The following is a 20,310-nucleotide window of genomic DNA, read 5'->3' on the forward strand; positions in this document are numbered from 1 at the left end:
AGCTCAAAGAAGAAAAGTGACTTGCCCACTTTTGCATACCTAGCTAACAGCAGAGCTGGGTTTCCTGATACTCAGTTTTCTCCTTTTCACTACAAGTCTTAAATGGAATGGTGCAATTTTTAAGTATTGTTTCCTGCATCAGCCATCTGCTTCTCGGTATGTCTGAATCTGGCTTCGGTCCTTAAAGGCAGAAATGATCTGGGCTATAGGAGTCAGTAGCAGCCATCCCAGGAGCCTGTGTAGTGTCTTTAGAGCCTGGCATCATGTGGGGTAGATACTTAGCTCCTTAAACCATCTTTCTCTTCCCTTTGAGAAATGATTATTGGCAGTGGTGGGATGGGGTGAGGGGATGAAATCTAAATAAACCAGGCAGGAGAGGGAAAAATTTTCCTGTGTAGAGAAGACTGAGATGGAGATACCTGTGGGCCAGAAGCAGAAACTTCCAGACCCTACTTCCTGGAAGAACCTCCAGGGAGGTGGCAGATCCTAGAAAAAGACAAAACAAATAGAATTACAGGCAGCCACAAGAGGACTTCTGTACTCAAGGCACAGGCAGTGAGTGGCAAGGCGCTGCATCTCAGGTGGCCATCTGCATCCCAGATGACAATAGATATCACAGCAAAAACATGTGTTGTATCTGCCCCAGCATTTCTATAATCCCCAGAATGGTGCTAAAATTTGGGGAGAGGGTATACCCAAGGAATGAGGTTAAGCTTCTGACCATCTCTGCAAAATGGAAACTCGGGAACAGAAATTACACTGAATTATAGGAAATAAAACTATAATTATTGCACATTTGGGCGTGGATAGGAATTCATGTTCCCTACACAATAAAAAGGATATGGTGGCATTTCAGGGAAAATATACTAAAGACGGTACATACATGTGTATATTCAGAAGGGGTGTGGTCTTGTGGTCTTGCTAGTGGAGTTTCTTGCTTTCAATTTATTTAAAAAAAGCAACATCTATGAAGCACAGTAAAATGAGGTATGCCTGTATTCATGTAGCACTTTATACATCAAGTATTTTTTTTTAATTAATTTTATTGGGGTGACAATTGTTAACATCAAGTATTTAATTAAACCAATACTATCTGACAGCCAACTTATAATTCAAATGAAATTAAACAGAATGTCTGCTCCTTGAGTCTTGTGGCTTGAACTGGACCAAGTAGAGAACTACCTGAGAGTGAAGTCCAGAATCCAAGACCTAAAGTTCTGCTGTGTGTCCCCAACTCTCCAGATGAAATAGTTTTAAAGGACATTAAGGGCAGCTTCCAAGGGGTATTGCTTTATTGAGAGAAACATGCTGTCGGGTACAGACTCTTGTCTTCACACCTGTGTGAACACATCTTAGGGGTATATAAACCTCAGGTCTTCTTCAGCACCGAGTCATTCGTTCAGAAGAAATGAGTTGAGACCTTCTGTGTGGCAGAAGGAAGACTTGTGAGGTGTTTGGGGTGGGTTAGTAGAGTGGGCATGGTTCCTTTTGCTGTTCTCCCATCTATGAGAGGCAGCTCTACTGCTGAGTGCAAAAGTCCTCCTACATCCAATAATTTCCCCCTTTCAAAACTTTTCCATTTTAATGTGTAACATTGGGTATTGATTTAGGTATACAGCTAAATAATTTTTATATATGGATACACTCCTGTAACCACACCCAGATCAAAATATAGAACATTTTCTACCCACCCCTCTCCCTGTCCTGAAGGTTCTCTTTTGCCTCTTTCCATCTGGAACCACCCAGAGTTAACCACTGTTCTAATTTCTATTAAAATCAATTAGCTTCTTCTGTTTTGGAACTTCACATAAATAAAATCATACATTATTCTTTTCCACTTATCTTCTCTCACTCAAATAAGCTTCTGTGACATTTATCCATGTTGTGTGTTCTTGCAGTTTAAAAAAATTTTAAACTGCTGTGTAGTCTTCCATTATATGAGTGTACCACAAGTTATTTATTCTTTACCCATGGATGGACATTTGGGTTGTTTCCAGGTTTTTATTTTTAATACCAATGAATGAACTGGTATGGAGATACTTGTACTTACCTTTCGGCCAACATCTGCACTCATTGGTCCAACCCTCCTGGGAATGGAATTGCTGGCTATGCAAGTTCTAGCTTTTCCACATCCTTGTGAATATTTAGAATTGTCATTCTTTTTAATTTTCGCTATTCCAGTGGATATGCTATTTCATAATGGTTTTAACTTACATTTCTCTAATGAGTTGAGTAACTTTTCATGTGCTTATTGGCTGTTTAGTATTTTTTTTTTTTGTAAAGTACCTTTAAAGTAGTTTGACGACTTTTTATGGAATACGTTTCCTTAAAGCGAGCCAGATTTGAGGGGGTTATGTTCCCTACAAAAAAAAGATCTCCCGCTAAAATGGGGTGATACACAGGTATGTGATTCTGTATCAGTCAGTTTTCTATCAGAAAAGCAGAGCTTTGTAAGTGACATGGAACCAGGACTCATAGGCAATAGGGAGAAACTTTTGGAAGGCCACTGAATCTAGGTCTGGCAGGCCTGGCAGGTGTGGAGGAAAACTGGCCATGAAGTTGAGGAGAGCAAGGACAGATACGGACAGAGGGACAACCTGGAGCCCATGAAGACAAAGAAACTGTCTGTCTTTTTCCCCGTCAACTTTGACGATGGAGGCAACCTGTGGAAGAGGCTGGCACCTTTTTGTCAGAGGGTTGCACATGCCCCCACCTGAACAGGAACAAGGGGACAAGGGGAGGACAGGTCAGGGATGTGTGCTGGCTTCACAGTTCCTGGCGCCCCATGCTACCCTGCAGCGGACCAATCACTTTTTGACTTCCTCTTTCTGCATTGCACACAACTTTCTCTTATGGCATCTCTAACCTGAAACTTCACTGGAAGAGAATTCTGGTAAGCACAGATTCGGCATGGCTAAGTTGACATGGTACAAAGTCACTAGAGAGCTTGTCCTTGCTGGTAAGGAAGAAAAAAGAACTAAAGGAAGCTAATATTTATTGAGTATATTTTGGAGCAGTTTCTGTCTTAAATACTTAACCTATTGATAATTTAGGGAGCTGGCTAGACTGTGTGTCAGAAAGCAATGGAGTAGGGTGAGGCTGATGTGGCCCCTTTACATCCAGCTGCTGGTCATCGCAGCAGGGAGGGAAGGCCCAAAGTTCAAGGCAAGGCTCATCAAGCCATGAGATGCTCTGCCAGGGGGTGGGTTAACTTGGGGGCCACTGGACACCAGAAGAGGCAGAAGTTGTGAACTGCTGTGGCCTTAACAGACTGCGAAGATTTATTATAATATTAGTAAATGACTTGAAATTAATGTGTCATTGTTCAAGAATTGTTCCATCATTTTTGTTAACCGATGTATAGATACCATACATAAATGTGTCTGGATAGATAATCTTTCAGGCAATCATTATTTTTTTTCTTGCTGTATTTTTCCTTTTCCTTTACTCCCTCCTCTTCAAGGAGAGAGCAGACACTGTGGTTTTGTTTTGCCCAAGGAGAATATTGCAGCAAGGCTGAAAGAAGAAGTTGCCTGATAAAAACATTTTCCTTTCTGTCTCTTGTGATTTTAAACCTAAAACCATAGAAGGAGGAGAGTGGTTTGTGCTTCCCAGAGAGGGTATATGTATGTAGATGGGTCATGGCCAACCTCACAACAGATTCTGTGTTGTAGGAATTATTATCTCCAGTTTACAGATTGAACCCTTAGACAGTCTGATGATGCAGAGTAACGTGAAGAAACGTGCCCATGACATCTTAGAGGCACGTGGGACAGATCCCTCTATCCTGAGCTTAGCTTATCCATGGATTCTAGTCCTATGTATTTATCCAGACTTGGGCTCTCACTTCCCCAACAGAACCACGCAATGCCAACTTCTCTTTCTCATTTCCTTCTCTCTACTTCTTATTTAAATTAAAAGGTACAAAGGATAGAAAGTATCATTTTGGATAGCTTAAGTTTCATCTAAATATTATGCACATGATTCAAACAAAATAATTATATTCTCTGATTCACATTCATCTTGTGGTCAGTTGGGGCCGTTAGGATTTTTTTTTTCCAACATTTGCTTATGTTTGCCCTTTCTACTTTTGTCTCCTTAGATGATTGACCTTCTTCTATGAACTAAGTATGGTCATTATAATTGACTCTAGGTAAACTGCAATGGATTCATACTGAGAAAGAATTTTTCCCATGTCCTATTCCTTGAAACCAATTTCAGTTGATTTCCACTCAATTTAATGATATTTTTTATGTGTCTATCCCAATATTAGACTCCACTCATTCCCCAAATATCTCTTGAGTCCTTAGTGAGTGTCAGGCACAATTCTGTGTGTGGGGATACACATTCTCCACTGTTCTGAGCAAAACAAAGTCCTGCTCTTTTGGACTTCACTCTGGGCCCTTGGAGTGAAACTGATAGATTTTGAACAGAGTCAAGCTGACATATAATTGGTCTAAATTTACAGAAGGCAAACATATAACTAAACGCCTCCAACTCTCCCATTGCTGTAAGGAGTGTGTGTGTGTGTGTGTGTGTGTGTGTGTGTTTGGAGGGGTGTGGGATAGAACAGCTAAAATGGAAAACAAATACAGAGAGGACAGAGTGGTAAATGCAGGGAGAGTTTCCTCCCATAGCTATTTTCTAAGACTAGAAATAGAGATATGTAGTTTCTAGTTATAATTAGGGAAGACAACAAGAAAAGGAAGTGCAAGATTAATTAAGATTCATCATAAGTGTTAAAATTGAGGTTATGATTTTAAAATTCAGTTCTCAATTTAAAGGAGTTAAATTATACACAAGGAAATTATGCACAAGTGAAATAGAAGAACAAATTGTTTTGTGGTCTTGGAAAAACCATTTTCTTCTTCACTGTCCCTGGGCAGTTTCCGGTTTAGAATGAAAAAGCTATTTCTCTTTTGACTCCAAGAGGGTAAGAACAGTTTCTCTAACCTGACAGCATGTGAACTGCTATTAGTGCGGCATACATTTTTGTACATTAAATATAAACTAAGTGTATACTTGTCAGATTCAGATAACCTGTAGTAAGCACCTTCACCTCACTCCTCATTTAAAAAAGTTTAAAAACAGATTCAAAGCTGTTCCTCTAGTTTAAATGCTCCCCTATTCGCCTAGGACCTGGGCATTCTCCACTGGGCGGGCAGTGTCTGGCATAGAGTAGACGCTGTCAGTTGTCGCTGAGCTGAATGAACTGGATGTCAAAGCTCCTGTAGGTAGGTGGCAGTATGGTTAAACTCCCTGCTTTATATGCAGCCAGTTAGGAATTTTACACCCTTCTCTTTGTGGTCTGGGGACAAGTTACTGACTCTTTCCTCACCTCAACTTTCTCACCTGTAAAATGGGAAAGTGATAGCTGTGACAGTTATTGTGAGGATTAAATAAAACAATCTATGTACCTAGTACAGAGCTTGGTGCATTGCTCTCAATAAGTGGTAGTTATTATATCACATAGGAGCGCTGACCAAATTCTACGTAACAATTACTATGATAGTTGAGAGAACTAAGGGCTTTTTAAAGGAAGCTGAATTAAACCAACATTTCACCAACTAAAAAGTTACTGACAAATTAATCAGAGATTTCAAAAGATTCTCTTCTCTCATATTCTCGAAGTATGAGCCGGTCAACTTTTGGGGGGCACAGGTTGAAAACGGTTACTCCTTTAATAAACCGCACCTCTGTTAGATTCTGCCTGCAAGTGAGTATATTTTGGCAGAGGGGAATTGTCTAGTTTTCTTGACTATAATAAAATTGAGTTAAATGCCCATATGCTATAGTAGTAACCAATCCCCTATCAAACATTGTTAGTTTGCCTGATGTCAGCGCTAGTCCTTCTGGAGGACAAAATGCATGCTATGCTGTCTGCCTTCGGAGGAGGAGAAATATAGGTTCTTCAAAGAGAAAGAGTCCTAGCGAGAAGAGTCCATCTGACCTTCCAGGGTACAGCCATTGCCCTAATAAAGGGCGGGGATGCTAAGGGTGTGACCTCGTGGGGTCTGGCGGAGCCCTGCCTGGCTGGCTCACTGAGGATTCACCCGTCCCACTAAGTGTCTTGCTCCTTCCTGTGCGTATCGGGCTGTTGCCCGAAGGCCCGCTGCGCATTGGGCTCACGCAGCCCGCGAGGTATCCGATGCAATGAGCACGCAGGCCGGCTCTCCCCAGACAGTCCCTACCCAGCGTAGGCGAGCGGGCTCCTGCAGCCGGAGGTTTCTCGGCACCTGGAGTTCCCCGTCCGGCCGGCGGTGGGCGCGCGCCCTGAACCCGCTGGCGTGTACGCAGCCGGTGGGTCCCGCGGAGCCTTACGGTCCCGCCGCCTCCCGCCCCCAGCTGCGTGCCTGGAGAGGCCTGTGCGGTGTGTGCGTGCGGGGTCTGCCCACCCCCTGCCAGCGCGGCGGCCCCCAGCGGCCTGGCCGCACGCCGGGTCCCGCCGCTGAGGGGGATGGGGAGGGAGGAGAGACGAGGAGTTGGAGACAGACACTGCCTCCGCGAGCAGTTACGGCTGGAGACAGACGGCGGCGGCGGGAGGCGGGACAATCCCCCCTCCGGCGGCGGGAGGCGGGACACCTCGCTCGGCGGCCGCCGCACAGTCTCCCCCCTCCTTCCCCCTCCCGTGGGCTGCGGGTCGGGCCTGGAGGGACAGGCAGACGAGGGCGGCTGGCCCTGCCTGCCCCGCGCGCTACCGCGGCTGGCCGGGGATCCCCTGCAAACCGAGGAGGAGCCGCCAGACAGGCTGCGAGTCCCTGGGAAAGGGAAAGGGGGGCGGGGAGCGCAGGGAGGCTCGTGTGGAAGGTCCCCGGCTCTTAAAGAGACCCGGCGCGCCGCCCGCGCTCCCCGCCGGCCAGCTGCGTGCCCCCGCCGGGGCGGCCCCGCACCCCCGCCCCGCCCCCGCTGCCGTTAGGACCCGGTGGCCCCGCGAGCTGCACTGCGGGCAGTCCCCAGCCTCCGCTCCGGAGGGGCGGCCGCAGGTGAGTGAAGATCCGAGGTGGCTGCTGTGGTCGCGGCGTCTGGCTCAAGTTCAGCGCTGCCTGGGGCCGGAGTGGGGGGGGGGTCACTAGAGGGATGTGGGCGCTGGAGGGTGGGGGACACGGGAACAGGACGCTTCGGGAACCGGACGTCCGCGAGCCTGCGCCGTACGGGGCACCCTCCCCACCCTGGTGAGTGACTCGAAGACGAGTGCGCGAGGTCTGTGAGGCAGTGTCGCGGGTGGGCAAGGCGGGCGCGTCCGGGGAAGGTTGCGAGGGGGCGACCCCGCCTCCTTTGCGGATGTGTCCTGTTGGAAGAACATTCCGACTGCCACCCCCTTTTTTATCTCCCTGTGCCCGGTTGCGGATTATCCTGCAGTTGCGGGACTTAATTCTGCACCGCCGGGAGGCCGGGGTGAGCGTGGGGGTGGCTGCTCAAACCGAGGTCTGGGTTCCCTGCGGCCTCTTGGCGAGACACTGCAAGTCGGGAGACTGGAGGTCCTAGGGAAGCGGGAAGATTGTGCAGGACCTTGCCGGGAAGTTTGCGGGAAGGAAAGGGGGCGGGAGCGGGACGTACCCGGTACCCGGCACCGTACGTCCCGCAGCCGGGCGCCCCGACTGCCCGCATCCTGCGCCCGGTGCCCGCCAACTCTTCGGACCTGCCTCCCCCGGCGTCTGCCCGAGTTCCCCCACTCGCGTTGACGTCGGTTGCGGGGCAGCCCGGAGCTCCCGGCGTTGACTGGGAAGTCGGTCGTCTCTGGCGGCTGCTGTTACACTTAGACTAGGTATCCGAGACTTGGAGGAAGCTCTTTGACCCTCACGATGGAATAAGCAGGGAGCCACGAGCACCCAGCCCTGGCCCAGCACTTACCTTTGTTGTGGGGTCGGCCTGCACAGCGGTGAGGAGGCTTCCCTGGGACCCCTGCCCGGTGCGCCTCCCAGGGTGGGGTTGGGGGCGCGCCCTGTGAGTACGGGGCTGGAAGACTGTGGGCTCTGTTCAGGTTAATTTGCTATGGTGGCGGAGAGGGTATTGCTTGTTTTTAAACTTTTTTTTTTAACTGGAAAAGGAGGAGGCTTCCCAATGAGGCAAAGATTTTCAGAACTACACGGAGGCGTGGTGGGTGGGTGGCACCTGGAGAAGGCGCATTGGTCAGTACCCTGGTTCCAGGTTTGTTGGCGGGGCACCGCGCCGCGGGATCAGGACTGCAAGAAACTCTTTAAAGCAAGTAGGACTTCCTCGCTGCTACCCAGGCATAGGAATGATTGCTGAGTGGCGATGGCCACATAAACTAGCTTACACTTTATTTTTCCTCAGAGCCTTTTAATTAGCTAAAATTGGATAATTTTGATTTGCTTCTTTTCTCTGTCTCCGTGTCCCATGTATTCCCTTGTCTTTCTCTGTTCTTTCTAATTATTTTGGCAACTTTTTATCCCTGGGGCCCCTCACTCACAGTTCAATGCTGCTTTCTAAATGTTAATTACAATTATGATGTTTATTGATGTCCTATGTGCTGGGCATTGTGCGATGTGAGGCGAGAAAAGCTGTACAGAGTGTCGATTTAGGGAGCTACTGTTGGTAAGTTTCTTGCAGTGGAGGTGGGTAGAGATGGTGAACAGTCTTGGCTCTTAAAAACATATGGGTCCTGTGGTTAGTATGGATGTTGGTTCCTTTCCTCAGGACTAGGACTGGGACACTTCGTTTTAAAATGGCCCGTTCCTCTTGTTTGGCTAGCAAGGTAGGTATTCTCCCATCTGTACTCCTGAAGCTTCAGGGTTGAGTATTGAATTACAGGAAAGATTTTGTAGCGTCTGCACTGAGCAGCTGCCATTGCATCAAGTCATGTTTTGCATTTTGCATGTTAGTCTTTTCTAGTATTTATATTGAATTTACTGTCATCAGTACATCTGCCTTTGTAGTCTGATAGTTCTCTTGGAACATATTCTTTATGTTCAGTAAATGATCATAATGTCAAGTTTGAGCTTTACATAGTCAAATGAATAGATCAGAATATTACCCATGTACATTTATTGAATTATAATATTTGATTTCCTATCAACCCTTGAATGCCATTTGATGGCCGTAGCAAAACACTGTTTTTTAAAACATGGAGGTAAATTCTTCTGATCTTTGAAAGCTTAATTCTTTTAGAGCTTCACATTACTATCAACATTGAACACAATGTTAGGAATTAGGGCTCAGACTATAAATGACAGTAAGGGATTATTCGTTGTAATGGAGTTGTAGCTCCCTCCCTCCCTTGTTTGACAAGAGCCCTCTAATTTCTTAATGTTCTGTTGTTACCCTTGGAAGAGTTTTCCCTCATTGGCCATGGTTCTAGTTCATGTAGGCTTGTATTTACCATGGAGAAGACTTTTCCCAGCAGGATTTTAGGGCTGTCTCTTGAATCCTCAGGCCTCAGGGGCTCAGTTTGCATGACCACAATCCTGCAGAGGATCCCAGCCACTGCCAGCTGCTTATTAAGGGATTTTGTACCAATTTGTTGGCACATCATTTGAGATCCAGAGTCCACTCCCAATCCCACCTCATCAGAGTATATACATACATAGACAAATATTTATTTCCTCCCAACTGCTGACAGTGTTCTAAGAATGGTTTTCTTGCTTAGCTCACTGAGAGCAAGGACCAGTCTGCAGAGGTGTTTACAATTTGGGACTGTGTTGTGGTCTTGGTTGACTTAGCGGTCTGTCAGAGCTGCCTTGCAGCTCATGGGACGCTGTCTGTTTTTTTATCTGAACCTCTGGAGGTCCAACTCCCAGCTGGACAGGGGAACTTAAAGAGGTTGAGAGTGACTTTTGCTCCCTGAGGGTAGTTTCTGGCGTGCTGTTTCTTAGAGACCCCTAAGCTCTGTCTGGATGCCTTTGCTCTTGCCCAACATGCAGTTACTCTGTGGTCTGGGCTGGAGGTGATTCCTCTGGTTACCATGTAAAACTCAAGCACTCTCAGGGCTCAGGGCAGGGACATTTTCAACTATGACTGGTTAGATATTTCTGGTGGCCGTCGCCTTGTTTCTTCTCATCTTTATTTTGAATCTAGGCTTATGGAGTATCTATGATGTGTCTGTCCTTTTGGATGAGAGTTAATAGAGACTCAAGGAGCAATAGCTATAAAAGATTATTCCATATTAACCTGGAAAATTTTTAGAATTCTTTAACATACTTTATATAGACACATGGCTATTAAATGTGAACAGTTGCAAAATCGCTGCATAGTCCCATTGTCTGTGTCTCTCTTCTTCCCCCTCCTTCCTTTCTCCCTCCATTCTTTCCTTTTTTAAGTCTCAGAAAACTCTCCTGGAAGCCACCATTTTCTGATGTCAAAGTGATTTTCTGCCTATATGGGAGTTGTTAGTCTAGAATTACACCTTGACCTATATTATTGGTGTGCATAGAAGGTGAATCTTAAGTTTTAAAATAGGAATGTAAACCTTCTGACTATTTGAAAATTTAGGCCACAAGACACGCCTCTTTAGGGAGATTTTATTGTGTGGAGTATTGTTCACTTCATTGTTAGGCAACTAAAGGAAACAGCCAAGCACCTATACTGTTAATTGCTATAGAAATATTGGGTTAATATTGCCAATTAATGTTGTTTTCTTCCTCTATCTTAGGAGGACTTGAAAATAATGTCTGTGTTGTGTCATATCCATGTGATTTAAGTATGGATTGTTTTTCTTTGAATTCCCAAAGTACTAAAAATGGTACTTTGGCCTGTTCAGCTGTTTTTGTGAGAGCTGAGGACTTTTCTTTCCACCAAGCTTGTTTTCCGGATAGGTCTTGGAAATTAAGAAGAACATAGTTATAATTTCTCCCTTGATTGGCAGCTGAGAGATTTCCTGGACAAAAATAAGGCTACACAGTGCCAAATGGTTGACTTTTCTAGAATAAAAACTCTAAAGGGTATGCAAAAAGTCCTCTGGTTAATATATTGGCATTCCCAGAACCCACTAAAACTCCCGGCAGCCTGCCAGACACCACTTAATGAGGATGCAGAATGTCTGGCTCAAATCCCCATGAGCAGAAGGGGGTGGGGAGCTGATGTCCACACCCTTTATTAATTTTTAATGGCTGTACTTTTATTTTGCAGATTTTGCTCTGTACCCCCTTACGACTGATTCCCACCACGACACTCCTCCCCCATCCATTTATTTACTCATTTACTTGGCATTGGAAAAATGTTGAGACTTTCAAGGTTAAGAGTCCTGCTGAGGGATCATTTCTGTTTGCATAGGTTCTTTTGTTATTGGTTTTCTTTATTTTTCTTCCTTTTTTTTTTGGAAGAGAAAGAGAGAAAAGGAACAGAAAAGGAGATAACTTTGTTTTGATGATGCTTTATTGTCTACTGGAAAAGAGAAGCATTTATGAAACTTTAAGTTTGTCAGACAGTTTATATGACAGTGCAAGTTGGTGCTTGCCAAGCTCCAGACAGATTGCTAATGTTACATGACAGAGATAAATAAATTACCGCTGTCTGCAACACGCTTGCACTGCAAACACACTCTGCAGCCCGCGGGCGGCCGGGTGCTGCACACCCAGAGATCCTGTTGGCTGTGCAGCTGGGGGAAGGCTTCTGCCTACTGCCTACAATTCTGTGACTTGGTTTGGACATGAAAAGGGTGTGTTTCTCACTTTTATTTTTGGCAGTGCTGCAGGGCAGCAGAATCCATGTAGCTGCTCTGTGTCCTTAGTTTTGCTGGCGCCTCTGCCCCCTTGCCCTGCTCCTCATCCTATCCCCTTCGTCCGGGAATCATAGCACCTAGTCTTCCACTCAGGGACCTGCCCCGAGGAAACTAAACTTTGTTCTTAACTGCTCATGCCCCAAGGTTTCTCAGAACCAAGTTTCAAGCTGTTTACGGCTGCGTTCTTTCTGCAGGTGCAGACACTGAGAACAAATTGTCTGAGATAAGTGTGTGTGTTGCTCTGGGAGGGGCCTGGGTGGCACTCCTTGGGCATAATGCACTTTCATCTCTGGCAATTTGGATAGTCAGCTGGCAGAGTGACAGGTGTAATGAACTTAATGGTCTTGTTCTAGTTGTTAGCGGACACACTGCTCATGTTACAAAGCCACCTCCTAAATTGGGCCCCTGCCAAATGACTTGCTCTTCTCTTTGCAGACAAGATACAGGGCCTGGCCTACTCGAGTGACGTTAAGATCAGGAATTGGGTGGGTGTGAGCGACATCTGTGTGCCCTCATCTACACGATCCCTAAATGGACCTAGAATTTCTTTTCAAAGTAAGACTTTTCCATCCAGTTTGCAAAAAAGATCCTTCCCATCCACCGCTAGCCAGCTGTCCCTCCACGTGAGGTGTGGTGGGGACCGTCTGTGTAAGTGCGTGGACTCCTTGCCTCTCGGGTTTGCAGAATGGCAGGCTTCCTGCCATGACTCATTGGTTCCTGTGCAGGGCCACCATTCTCTACAAATGGGCTGGGCCCCTGGTGCCTGGTGGAGGCATGGGCAGGCATTGTTTTCAATGTCAGTGCCCCACAGGCAGTAACCTCTGCACAGAATTGGGGAGGGAATTTCCATAGTAAAATCTGACTGCTTCTGGAAGGCAAGAGCAAGAACGGAGACCCCCACGGCTTGAATCCAGGCTGTTTTCAGAAGGGATCCTGGACCTCTGGCTGGTGCCCCCCTCCACCAAGGTACTTGGTCAGAGAACAGTAGCAGCATTTCCAAACACTTGCATATCACTATATGCCAGGCTGCTTCTTTGGGCTGCTTGCACATTAAGTGATTTAATCCTCACAGCAACCCTGTGACATAGGTACTGCTACCATCCCCAGTTTTCAGGCAGGCAAGAGGAAGCTCTGAAATTGCCCAAAGTCTTGTAAATAAAGGGCAGAGTCTGATGCAGCCCAAGCAGTCTCTCCCTGGGAGTCTGGGCTTTGATTCTGGAGCTGCCAGAGTCAGGGCCTAGGTCAGAAATTCTTCAGGGGACAGTGCCATTTCTCTCCTTGTCCCCACACAGGTCCCACTGACTCTGTAAAGCCAGCAAGCTCCTTCCTCCTTCCTGCCTTGCCTGTGGCTCTGATTTATGCCCCTTTTACTTCCATTTTTCCATTCTTATTTCTAACCTCTGCTCTCTTTGCCTATTTTGCCTGTGGGAAGAGACTCAGTTTTGTGAATTGGGCCATTGGTGGCTCTGTTTTGCCACACTGAGGCTCAGAGTCCCTTGAAAGAAAGGTGAAGTAACAACCAACAGTACTGTTGCTGCCTGGTAGTATTCTGCAGCGCCCCCTGCAACCACTACTGTTAGTCTTCTCAGGTGTCAGAGCAGCAGGGCCTGTTTTCTGAGTGGTGAACTGAGGCCTGTGAGTCTGGGTCTGAGGCTGGATTGAATGAGGCCCTCCCCAGTTGTCTGTTCACACAGAAGGATCCAGCTTGATCCAGTACTTGGAATGCTGCAGTTTTTGTTTCTCTTTGCTCTCACATTTAGGAAAAAAGAAAAAAAGACAAAATAATCATATCTTTAAGATTTTCTATTTTGCTCCATGGGGGCATAGATTACTCAACCACACATGTAGACATGTAGTGTGAAATATTGTCCATCTTGGGCAAACCTAAGTTTGAGATTATGGAACCTAAAGTGAGTTCCCAGGAGATGCACATTTACTTGGGTCTGGCAGCACAGCTTTTCAGCTATTTGCAAACCTTCCCATGGCAGTAGGGCTGGAATGGGAACCTATCATAGCCTCTGATCTCAGCCGGGTGGCTGGGATGGTGCTGTCGCTTATACACGTATTAGGGTACAGTCTCCTGGCATGGGGTTGGACAAGCACTCTTCTCTTTGTGATTGAGGTGATGCAGGCCTCTGGAAGTTCCTGTTCTGGTCTGTGCTCTGTCCTCCACAGCGCTGAGCATCTACGTTTCTATGCAGTGTGTCCCAGACTGCATCACAGCCATCAGCATCCAGGGCAGGGCCTGTTTTGGAGTGGCCACTCCTGTCATCTCTGTGGAGTAGGTGTGAGCACAACCAGTCAGGGACAGATGTGGGGGTTAGAGGGTATGCTGTTAGTCCAGTGCTTTGCCCATTCTATTTGAACCTGACTTTTTATTCCATGTAGTCTTTCAGGCCTGGCTGAAACCAGTGTCACTGATCCTGTCTTTGAAATCTTTCTCCCCACGGTTATATACTTATTGAAGATAATTAGGAAAATATAAAACAAAGAAGAAAATAAAAATGACTGAAATTACCTGTGGTCCCACTACCTTTAGAGATGACCTCTGTCACAGTTTAGTAGATTCTATGCAGTTGTATTTATTAATTATAAAATCATGTAAAGAACTTGCATACTTTTTAAAAATTTAGCATTCCATCAAAACTTTTTAAAAATTTAATTTAAATATTCTCCAAAAATACCACTTCTGATGACTATAATATATTACTCTATGGTTATGTTGTTATTTTTAAAAACCTATTTGGGGACATTGAGGCTGTTACCAGTTTTCTCTATTGTAAATAATAATCCATTGAACACTTTGATAATATTCTTTGGATAGATTCCTAAGAGGGAAGTGGTGGGTATAAAACTTTTAGAGGTTCCTCCAAAAGTATTACAAGATTGCTCTTCAGAAAGGATGGAGCACTTTACACTACAGATACGAAGACAACTTTGCCAGTGCTGAATATTATTATGAAAACAAAAATTGAAAATTGGCTATAAAATGGTATGCTTCAATTTTCCTTAACATTCTTTTGATATAAAAATCTGGGTTTATATCATCTGGATCATAAGTGAAAATAGTTTTGCTGTTTGCTAGAGTTTTGGGCAAACGCAGTGACATTATAGTGGATGATCTCAGCAAGAGGGATACAACCTCTGCCATTTTAAATTTGAGTTAAATTCTACTCAGTTAGGTTAAGGGCATGAAACAGTCTAATAATATATTTTTAAATAAAATCATATATTTTTATGGCCGAGGACTGCACCTGGTCTGTCCCCACCATCCTAACCCTCCCTCATGGGGGTGTCTTGGACCCACAAAGGAGAAATGAGGGCTAGGAGAAGGGAGTGGATTCAGCAACCAGTTGCTTTTAAAGTTGTGTGACATCTTGTTCAGTCACTTCTCTCCATTTTAAATGATCACTTTTTTGAGATTAAACTCTTTCCTATTGTCATGCGGGGTCTCTAATCCTGCTCCCCGCATAAGAACGCAGGATATGGTGAGGCCAAAAAGGAACAACCATGGAGCCATGGATAGGGGAGTCATACCACTATATTCTCAATGGCAGCTGGATTGGAGACACAGAAGGAAGCAGGAGCCACACGATCCACAGATTCCGCAATCTGCTGTCCACTTCTTTGCCAACCAACCAATCAATGGAGCCATGGCAATTATATCAGTGGCTAATGGCTAACTGGTAACAGCTGATGGCCATCTATTACCCAAGCCAGCACCTTTCCACTTGAGGCTGAGAGCCTTTAAAATGCTCTGGGACTCTGTCCCCACACTCCACCCTCCAGGGTCTTGCCTCACAATCTACGCGACAAGCGTCTTTCGCGAGAGCCCTATGCTATATTAGCCTATGGGCACCTATGAGTGGAAAAAAATAGTGGTCTTAGGAACCAACAATGGCAAATCCTTTCCATCTGGGAGGATACATGCTAGCTTTTTGTCCTGGGAAGGGAGAGTTGCTGCCACTGGCACCTTTCCCGGTTTGTGGTACCAGAGTTTTATGGCAGTGCTTGGGGTACCCTTGTGTAGTTTCAACATGTAACAGAATCGGGGACCCCATAATAGGCCATAGTGAGAGCACATAGGTTCCCTGCAAAATCGTCCTGGCATCAGGACCTCCGTAAACTCCAGTCACTTGCGGTGGCCACTCGGCCACCACCTCTGGCGTCACTTGCAAATCATGGGCCAGACTGGCCCCCCATGGGGCTATCAGGCCCAACCACCGACAGTGGGGGCTTTTTTGACCTGCCAGGGCCAAGTCCATTGCTGCCCTTCCCCTGCTTTCAAACATGTGGGTGCTGGCAGAAAAATGTTTCCATTTCTGCCGTAGCCTGGCTTTAACAGAGTCTCACTGGTGGTAACCTGTAATTGAATGGGAGCGGCCGTTCGATGTAGCAGAGCTTCTGCTGGTGCGGATTCTCCCTTCCGTGGTCTCTCATTCAGAATTCTCAAGACATTCCACAGACGTGAGGCCCATTCGCACAGCGTGGGAGGGTGTTTTGACATCCGGAGACCTTGCTTCAAAAGGCCGTTGTAGCGTTTAATTATGCTAGCTGCCTGTGGATTGTACGGGGTATGAAACAGCCATTGTATGTCCATCCTGGCAGCCCAGCGCTGCACTTCTTGCCCCATGAAATGAGTACCCCTGTCACTTTCAATGACTTGGGGGCGCCCATAAAGGGCGCACAGCCGTGTAAGAGTGACCACTGTATGCCGCTGATCTGCAGCCGGACACGGCCAAGCAAACATCAACCCCGTAGCAGTGTCCACTGCTGTGAAGGCATACATCACATTGCGGGCCTTAGGCAGGGGTCCAGTGTAATCCACTTGCCAGAGAGTGAGGGGCACCCTCCCTCGCGTAATCTGCTGTGTTTCCCAGGGGAGCCTCCCTCATTGGGGACTGTCCTGGGCACAGACAGCACAGTCATAGCAGGCATCTGCTAACTCCTGCCATTTCAAAGGCAGACCCCAGCATCTGCTCACCTGCCACATGGTTCGGCTTCCAGCGTGCTGCAATTTCCTATGCAGCCAATAGGCCACGTGAGTGGCAGGGGCCCATCCTAACCATCGGACCCATGCTAGGGCGTCTGCTTCATCATTACCTGGGGACACCAAGGGGGAGTGACCTGTGACATGCATTAGGGTCACCTCCTTTCTCTGCCCTAGGTCCCAGAGGTCCTGCCACATGCTTGACCCCGCATTGGACAGTGTCCTACCAACCAGTTTTGGTGTTTTCACATAGGGAGCCACAACATTAGGTCCCAGAACACCGCCCAGCTGTCAGTACAAATAACTAGGGGCCCGGGTTCGTGGCTGATTACCATCCACACAGCCTGTAGCTCAGCCCACTGGCTACTCTGGTCTGTCCCAGTATCAAACAAAATGGTGTCTGTTTTGGGCTGCACACCAATAGCCGTCCAAGCGGCTGCAGCTCCCCAGCTAGAACCATCAGTACACCAGGCATCTTCAGGTACTGGGGACTGTCTTTTCTGTAGGGCGAGGGCTCCAAGTCCTCCTCCCGAGGCAGAGCGCTTGGCTCAGCCTGGGCTACAAGCTCCACAGACCCCAGGACCTGTTGAAACTCTGTGCTCAAGGGGCTTGAACTAAGGGTGCTATGTTGCTCCAAGTAGGCACCCCATTTGGCGAGGGTGGTGGTCTGTGCCACTCCTGTTTTGGGTCTCTGAGTCCACGTACACACCCACTCCTGGATAGGATAGGTTGTTCAAACCAACACCCATGTCGTTTCCTGTGTGGCCACTAGGGCTGTGTACACAGCAGCCAGCTGTTTCTCTATTAGAGAGTAGCGGACTTCTGCTCCTTTCCACAATTGGGACCAAAATCCCACTGGCGACCGGAGACGCACATGCCATTGCCAGAGGCCCCAACCATACCCTCTTGGGTTATGTGAACATCAAATTCAAACGGGCGACCAGGGTCTACTACTTGCAGAGCCTGTGCCTACTGCACTGCCCGCTTTGTGGCAACAAAGCCTTGCTCTAAAGCCTCTGTCCAATCCCACGAGGCCCCCTTCTTTATTATGTTATACAAGGGCCTTGCCATTTGTGCTAAATGTGGTACAAACGCCTGCCAATACCCCAGCAGACCCAAATAGGTCTGCAGTTGGGAGACCTTGGTCAGCCGGGGAAAGGCTTGTATTTTGTTAATAATCGCCTCAGGTATGACCTTTGTCTTAACCGACCACACAACACCCAAAATCTTGATGGACAAGCCAGGGCCTTGGACCTTTTCCTCATTCACCGCCCAGCCACGAGACTTCAGGTGGTGGAGAAGAGAAGGAGCTCCTTGCTGTAAATCTGAAAGAGAATCTGATGTTAATAAAATACCATTGACATAATGAAACAAGGCCACAGAGGATGGGTGATCCCACTGTGCCAAATCCTGGGCCACGAGCCCGTGGCAGATAGTGGGGCTGTGCAAGTATCCTTGCGGAAGGACTTGAAAAGTCCACTGCCGCCTGTCCAAAGTAAAAGCAAACTGCTCTCGACACTCGGGTGCAATGTCAATGGAGAAAAAAGCATTGGCCAAGTCCACTACATAGTGATATGTCCCCAGGTGGACAGTCAGACGATCCATTAAATCATGTACTGAAGGCACTGCAGCGTGCAAGGGTGGTGTCACCTTATTTAACTCCCTATAGTCCACAGTCATTCGCCAGGTCCCATCTGGCTTCTTGACAGGCCATGCCGGGGCGTTAAAGGGACCGTGCTTCGGCCTCACAATATGTGCCTTCTCCAATTCCAATATTGTACGACCAATCTCCTCCTGCCCTCCTGGCAGGCAGTACTGTCGCACTGTAACCACGCACCAGTGCTATGGCAACACTTGAGGAGGTTGGTGAGCATGCTCGTGTGTCACTGCTTTTACCACCTGGATCCGGAGACGGAACTCTCCAACTGACGTCTTTAAACTGCGGCCATGTAGCACATCCACCCCTAGAATATATTCCAGAACAGGGGAGACATACACCTTGTAGGTACGAGGGGGAAGCCTTCCCATACCGTGTGGTAAGGAAATAGCTTTTACCATCACAGTCTTTCTCCCGTAGCCATCAATGCAGATTGCTGGTCCGGGGAACAGTTCTGGTTTCCCATAGACAAGACTGCAGTCTGTGCTGGTGTCAACTAGGGCCAAAACCCTCTGCACATTAGAAAGGTACCAATGTATGGACAGTTCCATTCCATGTGGGGCCTCTGATCCCTGCTTGTCCCCTCTGACAGGTACCTTGGGTGCCCTCCCCCACAATCAAGCTGAAAGGAGTCGGCTTCAAGCGGCTGCATGAAGTCCTGGAGGGACATGGGTCACACTTTCCCAGATTTCTCCTTTAGGCTTTGCCAGAATTGCTGTTCTGGACTCAGCTGTTTCCAAATTTCCAACAAGAGTGCATTGGGTTGTCGGTCTATTTTTTCCTGATCAACGCCTGCTGCCACAAGATCACGCCACATCTGCCTGTATGTTACTCTCTGACACCCTTGACCTTGTCCCCTTCCTTTTGACTTGGGCTTCCAGGCCTTGACTTCTCGAACCTCCTGTCTGAACTTCCCTTGCTGCCGGCTTGCAACATCCCCCAGGGTGGCCATGGCGGTGGTAACTTCATTGATCTGCTGCCCCACATAAGGCGTAAGAATGGCAACCAAGGATCGACAAGCACTTGCAGGGGCAGTATCCAAAACCAGATCTCTCATGCTGGTTGTAAAACGCTCGTCATCCGGCCCCCGCATATTAGCGTTGAACATAGCATGTCTTATACTCATTTCACGGAGGAGCTTCCAGCACCACCCCCCGGGGCTGCTGGTCCTGCACCTGGGCTATTTCATTAAGCGTGTCTTCTGTGTTACGACACAATGTGGTGAGGAACATCCATCCTACACAGCTGGCTGTACCCTTTGCCTCCTCCAGCAACCGCTCAGCTAGAACCTGCAGGGCCCTCTCCACGCTGGCTGGAGAGCCATCCTTGTCCTCCCTCCCCTCTTCTGGGGTTCAACTCCTGAGAAAATTGTGGGGGCCACATGTCCTCCTGCCCAGAGTCAGACACCATTCCTAACAGGCCAGAATCCTGCTCGCTGCACCAGGCGTCTAATTGGGTGGAGGCCTCGGTGTAAGATGTCCACAACCCTTAGAGCCTACAGCAGCAGCAGACTACCAAAAGGAAGTTGACGCCCATCATGGCCAACAGGGTGGCGTGCCATCTGGAGGCTAGAGACGCCCACTAATTCACCGAGGGGTCACATTTCTCCCAAGCAGAACACGCCTCCGGTTCCCAGCACCGCTCCTCATGGGCTTCCCGAAACTGAGCGCCCATCTGCACAAGCTGCTCCACCACTTTTCGGTGAGTTTCGGCCTACACCACACCCTGCTCGCTGCTCTGTGTGTCATGTGGGGTCTCTAGTCCTGCTTCCCGCACAAGAATGCAGGACATGGTGAGGCCAAAAAGGAAAACCAACGTAGCCATAGATAGGGGAGTCATACCACTATATGCTTGACGGCGGCTGGGTTGGAGACACAGGAAGCAGGAGCTACACGATCTTCAGATTCTGCAATCTGCCGTCCGCTTCTCTGCCACCAACCAACCCACGTAGCCACAGCAGTCATATCAATGACTAAAGGCTAACCG

The 20,310-nt window shown here is 47.6% G+C and overlaps 1 protein-coding gene across 1 annotated transcript in view; it reads left to right on the top strand.

Moving 5' to 3' along the window:
- Nucleotides 1-6,603: 6,603 nt before the first annotated feature.
- Nucleotides 6,604-20,310, top strand: part of LDLRAD4 (low density lipoprotein receptor class A domain containing 4) — a gene marked incomplete at its 5' end in the record, with an annotated part of 627,426 nt that continues 613,719 nt past the window's right edge. Inside the window, one exon of the mRNA XM_081078517.1 lies at nt 6,604-6,983. The remainder of the gene's footprint in view (nt 6,984-20,310) is intronic.

Source organism: Rhinolophus hipposideros, assembly GCF_964194185.1.
Source record: "Rhinolophus hipposideros genome assembly, chromosome: 17".
Classification (NCBI taxonomy): domain Eukaryota; kingdom Metazoa; phylum Chordata; class Mammalia; order Chiroptera; family Rhinolophidae; genus Rhinolophus; species Rhinolophus hipposideros.